This window comes from Canis lupus, chromosome 24 (assembly GCF_048164855.1).
Source record: "Canis lupus baileyi chromosome 24, mCanLup2.hap1, whole genome shotgun sequence".
Taxonomy (NCBI): domain Eukaryota; kingdom Metazoa; phylum Chordata; class Mammalia; order Carnivora; family Canidae; genus Canis; species Canis lupus.
This window is the reverse complement of record NC_132861.1, coordinates 52,134,547-52,144,516: the sequence shown is the minus strand read 5'-3', so window position 1 is coordinate 52,144,516 and position 9,970 is coordinate 52,134,547.

Below are 9,970 nucleotides of genomic sequence, written 5' to 3'. Positions count from 1 at the left end.
TGCCATCCCTATGATTAGGTTACAGAAAGACCTCCATCTGCTTGCCTTCTCTGGGGTTCCCTCTGGAGTCAGAACCCTCCCTCTGGGGGAAGGCAGCATCTGCAGTGTGAGCTACCCTACGGAGAGGCCCTGTGACAGGGACCAGAGGGAGGCCCCCAGCCAACAGCCGTGAGGGACTTGAATCCTGGCAACAGTGCTGTGAGTGAGGTGAATCCTTCCCTAGTGAGGCTTTCAGGTGCCTGCAACCACAGCTGATGCCCTGTGAGAGACCCCAAGTCAGAAGACCCCACAGTCCTGGGCCTGGGTTCCTAACCCGTTTGGATGGTGGAGTAATGAACATTTTGTTGCTTGGGGCCTGTGCACTTTGGGGTGACTCGCTGCACTGGCGTAGGGAACTGATACACCCCTGCTCATTTACATTTAGACCTTATCTGCTGAATCTTGCCGTTTCCCACTGTTCTCCCTGTCCCTCAACACAGCCATATCAAAGTTTGGGTGAAATCAGTGCCCAGGCCTCACAGGATTATGAGCATGTAAAGGAAGGAAATTTACTTCTGAGCTAGAGTGCATCCTGATGACGTTACTACGATTCTCCATCCTTTTTTCCCAGAGTTAGTTATTGCCTTGCTTTTATTTATTTATTTTTAAAGAGCTTAGTTTTCCATGTACCGATTTATGATCCGAAGGCTGAGGCAGAATTTTTTTTTAAGATTTTAATTATTTATTTATTTATTCATAGAGACACACACAGAGAGAGGCAGAGACACAGGCAGAGGGAGAAGCAGGCTCCTTGCAGGGAGCCCAATGTGGGACTCGATCCCAGGAACCCGGGTTCACGCCCTGGGCTAAAGGCAGATGCTCAACCACGGAGCCACCTGGGCATCCCTGGCCTGTTTTCTTGATCAAAAGCAGAGGCTTCGGTGCAGAGGGATCTCTGGGCACAGAGCATCCCTCCTGCCACTAAGTGGGAGCGGCCCGTGCACAGGTCAGTGAGCTGTATTCAGAGAGCAGCGCGCTCTCCCTGCTATACCAACATAACAAGTTGTAGAGAAACAAACTCTGAAATCCTGACTTTGCAACACTGCTGTGACCCCACTGTCACCCTGGCAGGGAGTCACCTTCCAGCCTGCGGGGCAGAGCTCACTCTCTTCCTCCAGGCTCCCTGGGCCCCTTGCCTCCCCTGGACACCCCCAGCCTTCCTCTGAACCCCCATGGTCAACACAACCCCCCACCATCCCCACATCCCACATGACCCCCCCACCCCCCATAGCCCTCCCCATCCCCCACAGCCCACCAGGCCTAGAAGAAATTCAGACCACTTCCCACCAGGCCAAGAACCAGCTGCTGTCAACAGTAGGGCCTTTCCTGTTGTACTTCTGGGGTCATGCAGGGGCACTGGGGTTCATGAGAGTGGGTTTTCCCTGCGTTAACATTAGGTGGAGCCTCTAGTGAGCCTTTCAGACTCAAATGGGCATTGGGATCCCCTAAAGGAGAAGCGCCCATGACAGAACCGCCCACCTGTCCCGGTGGCCTTCTCCCCGCGTCCCCCTGGGGCTCACGGAAGTGGACTCTGGGGGGCAGGGCAGGCGTCAGGCCCAGAACCTGGAGGCACACCGGTGGGGCACTTTGCCCCAAGCTGTCTGCCCCCTGGACTTCCGCCCCTGCCTGTGCCCGCGTCTGCACGGCGGCCCTGCGTGTCTACCTGGCTCGCACAGTCTCCGACCGTCAGGGCCCAGGACCCACAGCTGGACCGACGGACGCTCGAGCAACACTGCTAAGCTGCTGTCCCGTCACTGCGGCCAGTCTCCGTGAGTCCCTGGGTTGTTTCCCAAGAGCCATGAGTTCAAAAGCCCTTTGGGCTTTCTCGGGGGCAGACACCCGGCCAGGAGAAGCCAGTGCCGTGGGTTTGCGGTCACACCCAGGAGCGTGTGCCTCCCAGGACGGGCTGCACGGGTCTATGTGGGCAGCCCACTGGACGCTGCAGCGCCCCGGCCCCGGAAACCCCAGGACACCTGGGGGTGGGGGTGTTGACAATGCGAGGCTCCGCCGGGCCAGGCCTTCTGAACGAGGCTCTGCAAGGGGGAGGCATGTGCACAGCGGCTAGGGGTGCGTGATGGCAAAGGGGGGGTTCCGTCCCTCCACTCAGGGGCTGTCCCCAGACCTCCACCACGGGCCATTGGCTGCAGCAGGTCCCTAACTTGGAAAGCTTCGGTTTCCTCCCCGATGAGATGGAGAGGACAGAACAGCTCCGAACTCAGCAGGAGCGAGGCCTCTGGTGGGGGGTCTGCGGAGGGGCCTGGACGAGCATCCACTGGGAGACGGGCGCTGGGACGACGTGAAGCGGGTTCCCGGGTGGGGCGAGCACCCCAGAGGCGGCAAATCGGAGTAGGCGTCCCCGTGTTTCATCACACAACACAGGGGCTCATTGCCCTCCGCGCTCGCTGTGTTCAGGCGCCCGGATCGCGAGGCCTGCCTTCCTCACTAGCGCAGACCCGCGTGTGGCCCGTGTCCGTGGGGGCTCCTGTGCTGGGAGGACGGAGGAGTGCAGGGTCCTGGGGCCGCGGCAAGGCCACCCATCTCGTCCTGCCCCGCAGAGCTCCCAGGCCTCACCTGCTCTGCACAGCCCACCTCCCACGCCCTCGTGCTTCTGAGACCCCAGCGCCGGCTGCCTGCAGGGGCGCAGCAGGTGCTCTACCCGGCGTGAGGGGACCTAACCCCGTGGGCCAACCCCCAGCCAACAGAGACACAAAGCACCGGATAAACACTTCTGCTCCTGGTCTGTGGTCTCAGAAGAGCCCCGGCGGGCACCACTGGCCCACGGCCGTGCCAGGGCAACACGTCCAGGTTCCGGCTTTCCCCTTCGGTTCCCAGCCCCACCCAGTGCTCCATCCCGGCTCCCTGGGATCGCTTCCCACACGTGCACGCGCTGAGATGGCTCTGGTTAAGTCTTGGGGTGTTGGGGTGTGACCCTTGCAAGCTCTCTGTGCCCTGGAAGGAGGGGGATGAACGGGGAGCCCCCACATTCTGCATCTCCTGCTGGCCTCTCCTTCCGGGTGTCTCTCCTCCCACCCAGCCAGGACCACATCTACGACCCCGGGCAGGATCCTCACACCATCTTGGTGCTGGGGCCCTGGGCTGCCGTCTCAGGGAGTATTTCCAGAAAGAAGATCCTGGTGCTAGGAGCTCTGGGGGCCTGAGGGGGGCACAGAGCATCCGGCGTGGGATCCGGGCACCTATGACCGCTCACATCTAAGGCCTCTCTGTCCCAGTTGTGGGCCTTCGGGGCCCACGTGCCCTCCATGTCCCCCCATCCCTGGCCCCAAGTGGTGCCCCCACCTCTCTGGCTGCTCACATTCTCTCTGACAGGCCCGCCGGGCCAGCTGTGCAGACTCGGGGTGCGCTGAGCCAGGAGCCCCGCCGAGCCACGGAGCTCAGGGCTGTGTCATGGCCTGGACCCTACAGGCCCCCGGGCTGGAGCCCCTTCTTGCGGCCAGTCTGTGCCCGGGGCCCGGCAGGGACGGGTAGGACTGCGGCTTAGCAAATACAAGTACAGGCCGCCCAGTTAGATTAGGATTTCAAACAGTCAACGAACACACTTTTAGCATCGAGCCATCCGCCCTGCGATCCAGGGGCCGCCGCTGGCCGGCCTCGGCCTCCCCGGGCCTGGGTCCCCTGGGCTCGGGAGGCCTCTCAGGGACCAAGCTGGGCCGTGGTCGGGAGTTCCCACAGATCAGCTAAAGGAAAGAATGGTTTTTAGAAGAGTCGAAAGGGCTTTTTTTTTTTTTTTTTTTTTATTTTTTTTTTTTTATTGGTGTTCAATTTACTAACATACAGAATAACACCCAGTGCCCGTCACCCATTCACTCCCACCCCCCGCCCTCCTCCCCTTCTACCACCCCAAGGGCTTTACACGTTTTAGTTTCAGTTCTGCACGGTACCTTCTCCGACCACCCGTCTGTCCCGCGGGCCGGCGCCGGGATTCCAGCGAGGACGGCGCCCCCTGGCGCCCGCCGTGATTGCAGGTGTGCGTTTCCTCGGATGCTCCGGATGGTGGGACGTGGCTCCCCATCTCAGCATCTCCTCGCCCAGGCCACATCTCCCCCTGGCAGCAGTTTCCAGCAACATTCACCTCGACTGGGCCTTTCAAGGCAACTTCGTTTTCACCCACAAAACTCTTTTCATGTTCATTAGATTTTACGATGTTTAATTAAATCCTTTTCTTAAAAGATGAGAAGTACAGTCAGAGACTGTGGATTTGGGAACAGAATTCGTGAGCGTGAGCGGCATCCCCGCCCCTTGCAGGTGCTTCTGCAGAATTCGCAGCTGCGTGAGCGGCCCTGATGCTAACCAGGTGACGCGGGCCGGGCACCGACCACCGAGTGTTCAGCCCGTCGGCGCTGTCCCCTCGGGACGCAGGGAGTGCTCCAGACCCGAGACACTCCGGTATCTTCAAGGAGCCGCGGCGGGGGGGGGGGGCACATGGCTAAGCCGAGGGCAGTGTCGCTTCCTGGGGCCGAGGAGGGGACAGAGTGACTGACCGTGTGCTGGGGAAGGCAAGGCCCCAGGGGGGCAAAGTTCCTGGGCTCGGGGAGGGACAGGGGTGGGGAGCTCCGGGCTGAGCCGTGCACACTGCCAGAGCCCAGAGCCCAGAGCCCAGAGCCCAGAGCCCAGAGCCCAGAGCCCAGAGCCCAGCGCGGGCTGGCCAGAAGGGAGCCGGGAGCAAGCCTGCAGCCGGGGCTGAGGTTCCCAGGCTGGACGGGCTCAGCACGTGGACACTTCCAGAAGCAAAGTGAAGCCTCGGAAGGGAGCTGAGCTGATGGTGGCTGCGGGGAGGGTCGGGGAAGAGGAACCCCCCCGAAGGCTCGGGCAGGGGAGCCCAAGTATGGGAGGACCGGTGGCTTTAGGGCTGGATAAGGAACAAGGCTCTGGTCGTGCTGGGACAGCTGGCAGGGCTGTGACCTCGGACGTCCTGCCCGTCCTTCCGGGGACCTGGGGGCTCCCCCTGGGGGCCCGGCTCCACACCTGCAGCTGTCACCCACCTCGAGGAGGCCACGCTTGGTGCAACGGAGTCGGACGGCAGAGGGCGCCCGAGACCGCCTAACGGGAGCATCAGGCCTGGCAGGATGTGCCCTGGTGTCACCTGCGCAGAGGCAGAGGACAGCAGGCTCCAGGCCAGCTTGCCCCCCCCCCGCCCCCCCCCCCCCGACACACACACACGCTGGCGGAGGCCGCAGCCGCCCCCTCTCTCTGCCGTCAGCATGGAGGCCGACCCTTGTCCTCTGTGTCCACCAAGGTCCAGCGTCCCACCCCAGGCAACTCCAACCTGGGCCCCACCTGGACCCGTCCTAGCGGCTTCCTGCCTTTGGAGCCGGCGGGGTGAACCCGGCTCTGCAGGTGCTTCTGATGTGCAGTCAGGGTTAGAACCTCTGCTTTAGACAGTGGCCCCCAAAGCCGGGCCCTGAACCTGCTTGGCACCCGGTAACAGGTCGCATACGCCCCGAGCTCTGAGGCGGGACCCGAGCGGTGGAGCCCAGCCACTGCCTGCTAACACGTGCCCCTCAGGCCGCGCTGACACTGCCCAGGTTGAGAACCTGCCCACGCCTCGAGACCCTAAACCTGCTCTGGGCCAGCGGCACGGGCATGTCTCGGGAGCTTGTTAGGAATGCAGATTCCCAGGCTCCCCTCCCGACCTGCTGAATCGGAACTTGCATTTAACAGGACCCCTGGGTGACCTGCACGTAAGGTGAGGACCGTTGCTCTGGGATCCCCTGGAACAAGAACAATCCACGGCTGGCTGTGCAGAGCTGCAACGAGCGGCACTGTGGGGGGGCTGCTGGGTGAGGGGGAAGGGGCCCTTGTCCTGGGGCAGACGAGTTGGTCTCCAAGGTGGGGTCCTCTAGGTGGGGCTCTCCAGGTAGGGTCCTCTAGGTGGGGCTCTCCAGGTGGGGTCCTCCAGGTGGGGCTCTCCAGGTGGGGTCCTCTAGGTGGGGTCCTCCCGGTAGGGCTCTCCAGGTGGGGTCCTATAGGTGGGGTCCTACAGGTAGGTCTCTCCAGGTGGGGCTCTCCAGGTGGGGCTCTCCAGGTGGGGTCCTCCAGATGGGGTCCTCTAGGTGGGGCTCTCCAGGTGGGGTCCTCTAGGTAGGGTTCTCCAGGTGGGGCTCTCCAGGTGGGATGCTCTAAGTGGGGCTCTTCAGGTGGGGCCCTCCAGGTGAGGTCTTCTAGGTGGGACTCTCCAGGTAGAGTTCTCCAGGTGGGGCTCTCCAAGTGGAGTCTTCTAGGTGGGGCTCTCCAGGTGGGGTCCTCCAAGTGGGGCTCTCCAGGTAGGGTCCTCTAGGTGGGGCTCTCCAGGTGAGGTCCTCTAGGTGGGGTCCTCTAGGTGGGGTCCTCTAAGTGGGGTCCTCCAGGTGGGGTCCTCCAGATGGGGTCCTCTAGGTAGGGTCCTCTAGGTGGGGCTCTCCAGGTAGGGTCCTCTAGGTGGGGCTCTCCAGGTGGGGTCCTCCAGGTGGGGCTCTCCAGGTGGGGTCCTCTAGGTGGGGTCCTCCCGGTGGGGCTCTCCAGGTGGGGTCCTATAGGTGGGGTCCTACAGGTAGGTCTCTCCAGGTGGGGCTCTCCAGGCGGGGTCCTCCAGATGGGGTCCTCTAGGTGGGGCTCTCCAGGTGGGGTCCTCTAGGTAGGGTTCTCCAGGTGGGGCTCTCCAGGTGGGATGCTCTAAGTGGGACTCTCCAGGTAGGGTCCTCTAGGTGGGGCTCTCCAGGTGAGGTCCTCTAGGTGGGGTCCTATAGGTGGGGTCCTCTAAGTGGGGTCCTCCAGGTGGGTCTCTCCAGGTGGGGCCCTCCAGGTGAGGTCTTCTAGGTGGGACTCTCCAGGTAGAGTTCTCCAGGTGGGGCTCTCCAAGTGGAGTCTTCTAGGTGGGGCTCTACAGGTGGGGTCCTCCAAGTGGGACTCTCCAGGTAGGGTCCTCTAGGTGGGGCTCTCCAGGTGAGGTCCTCTAGGTGGGGTCCTCTAGGTGGGGTCCTCTAAGTGGGGTCCTCCAGGTGGGTCTCTCCAGGTGGGGTCCTCCAGATGGGGTCCTCTAGATAGGGTTCTCCAGGTGGGGCTCTCCAGGTGGGATGCTCTAAGTGGGGCTCTCCAGGTGAAGTCCTTTAGGTGGGGCCCTCCAGGTGGGGTCCTCTAGATGGGACTCTCCAGGTAGAGTTCTCCAGGTGGGGCTCTCCAACTGGAGTCTTCTAGGTGGGGCTCTACAGGTGGGGTCCTGCAGGTGGAGTGCTACAGGTGGAGTTGCCCTGCTGGGGCTCTCCAGGTAGGGTCCTCTAGGTGGGGTCCTCTAGGTGGGGCTCTCCAGGTGTGGTCCTCCAGGTGGGGCTCTCCAGGTGGGGTCCTCCAGGTGGGGCTCTCCAGGTGAGGTCCTCCAGATGGGGTCCTCTAGGTGGGGTCCTCTAGGTAGGGTTCTCCAGGTGGGGCTCTCCAGGTGGGATGCTCTAAGTGGGGCCCTCCAGGTGGGGTCCTCTAGGTGGGACTCTCCAGGTAGAGTTCTCCAGGTGGGGCTCTCCAAGTGGAGTCTTCTAGGTGGGGCTCTACAGGTGGGGTCCTGCAGGTGGAGTGCTACAGGTGGGGTTCCCCTGGTGGGGCTTTTCAGGTAGGGTCCTCTAGGTGGGGTTCTCCAAGTAGAGTTCTCCAGGTGGGGCCCTCCAGGTGGATCCAGGGAAGGTGTGTGTACAGGCCAGTAAGGGAGAGGGGCTTGAAGGACTCAGGGAGAAAAGGTCTGTGGTGAACGTGGGGTAGTGATTTGGTTGTGGAAGACCTGGGGGATTGGCCCAGGGCGGCGGATCACAATGCTTAGTAACAGGGAGCAACGGGTGGTGGTTTCACAGGTTTTTCCTCCGTACATAAAAGTAATAAATTAAGGAATATATGTATGTCCAGAAAGAAGAAAAACCCCACCCGTCGCCCCACCACCCAGTACCATCACTGCTCATTCCTTGCAGGTTTTTTTCAGGTAGTTTTTTAAAATAAGGAAACAGTTATAAAGATACAGTATTTGTCATTCTCTTTCCTTTCTCCTGACATCAGAGGAGTGATTGGTTGCACATCGGGGGCGGCCGGAGCTGGACGATGCGCCCCTGCCCTCTGCGGCCCGTCCGGCGGGTCCTCACTGCCCCCCGCGCGCTGCCCAGCCCTGTCAGCCGCCCCGGACACGGAGGTCTCAGCCCCCACGGCGCTGGGCGGCGCCCCCACAGACAAGCGGGCCACGCGGAGGGCAGGGGAGCCCCACTCGCCCGGCGGGCGCCCCACGCTGTATGAGGTCTGGCTCTGCACCAAACCCCGCGTCCCCCGTGTGGGCGGCATGCGGGAGCCAGGAGGGCCCAGGGGACGAGGCTCCGGGTGGAATCGGGAATCCGTTCTCGGCCTGACAGCGGTGCCGTCCGCAGGATGCGGGCGCTGGAGGCCGTGCGGCCGAGGGGCTGCAGAGGGCCAGGCTCTGGGTGACCGGGCGGCTCCCGCCACAGACCACCTGGACGGGATACGCGGTGCGGGCTGTGGGGCTGGTTGCCAACCGGAGAGTGTGGGGAAATAAAATCAGGAGCTCAGGGCTTAAAATTCCCAGCTCAGGGGGCAGGTGAAGAGCCAAAAAGCGTCTGTGCTATGCAGAGGGGGGGTCCACCTGCAGGTCCGTCCCCCGCCCCGGCTGGCCCCCGGGAGGGCTCCCAGCACCCTCAGGGGTCCGAGGGCCCCGCCGCTGCCATCGCCCGAGCAGCGTGGTTCAGGCTGAGCACCCGAGTCTCCAGCGGGCAGAGGGACCCTGTGCCCCGTCCCCGGCGGGTACCCTGGGTGCCGCAGCTCCACGGGCTCCCCCGCAGACGGCACCTCCCACGTCGTCACACCCAGTGGTGGCCTGTGTGAGCCCACGGGGAGGGCCTGGGAGCTGCCCCCTGCTCCCTGCTCCCCCCTCCCCTGCACTGCACCAGCCCCAGCAGGGGCGCGGCCTCTGGGAAGTCCAGGGGTCCTCGAGGTCCCCGAGCCGGGTGGGCCCGGGGACCCTGACGCAGCTGCCCTACAAGAGTCCAGTATCTCTTGCAAGCACAGATTCCAGTATCTGAAAAAGCACAAAGCAAACCCAAGAAGATTTGATCTGGTGGGTGGCTGCATCACAAGGCAAGTTGAATTCCTGATCTCTGGGGCCATCTTTTGCGGGGGGCCGGGTATTGTTGGGCAAGAAGGAGCCCCGTCACTTGGATGGGGACATGTGGGGAGATTCTGAAGGTGAAGACCTGAGCCCCGACATTCTGCAGGGTGTCCTTTGCCAGAAGCGCCCTTCCTCCCCCTCTGGCGGGTTAGCCCCCCTTGCCTGGAGAACCTGTAGTTCCCCCCACAAAGTAGTCATCCGCGGGGGGCTGTTGATTCTCCTCGGGACCACCCGTGACTCTGTTTCCAGATCCGTGACGAGACCCTGAGGCTCAGATGTGACTTAGAAGCTGAGGGGCGAAGTGTGTCCCCAGGAGGCTCTGCATAGGACCATTTGTGTTGCCCGCAGCCCAGGGGCCATATATGGGGAGGGTTAGGGTGGAGGTGATACTGAGTGTTGGCCAGGGGCCCCCGTGGACGAGAGTGGATTCTCAGGGTGACGGCGAGTGGCTCTGTCTGTGTTTGCACAAAACTTGCCCACGCAGGAGGCTGAGATGCCAGACCTGTGGTCCCCGGTCCAGGCAGGTGGCCAAAGGCTTGGGGGGACCAGGGGCTTGTTGGTTGGATCTGCCACCTAGGCCCTGTCCCCTGCCACTCAGCGGCCAGCCAGACGGCACGCCGTGCACCGCAGCTGCGTGGATTCCGTGGGTGACGGGCCCCGAGGTGTATCAGAGCACTGACCACGGAGCCTGGATGTGGGCCACGGCGTCCCTGGGGCTGGAACACCTGCCTTCCCAACGACGGGCTGGATCACGGCAGGGACGCTGTGGTCTGAGGTGGGGGGGGA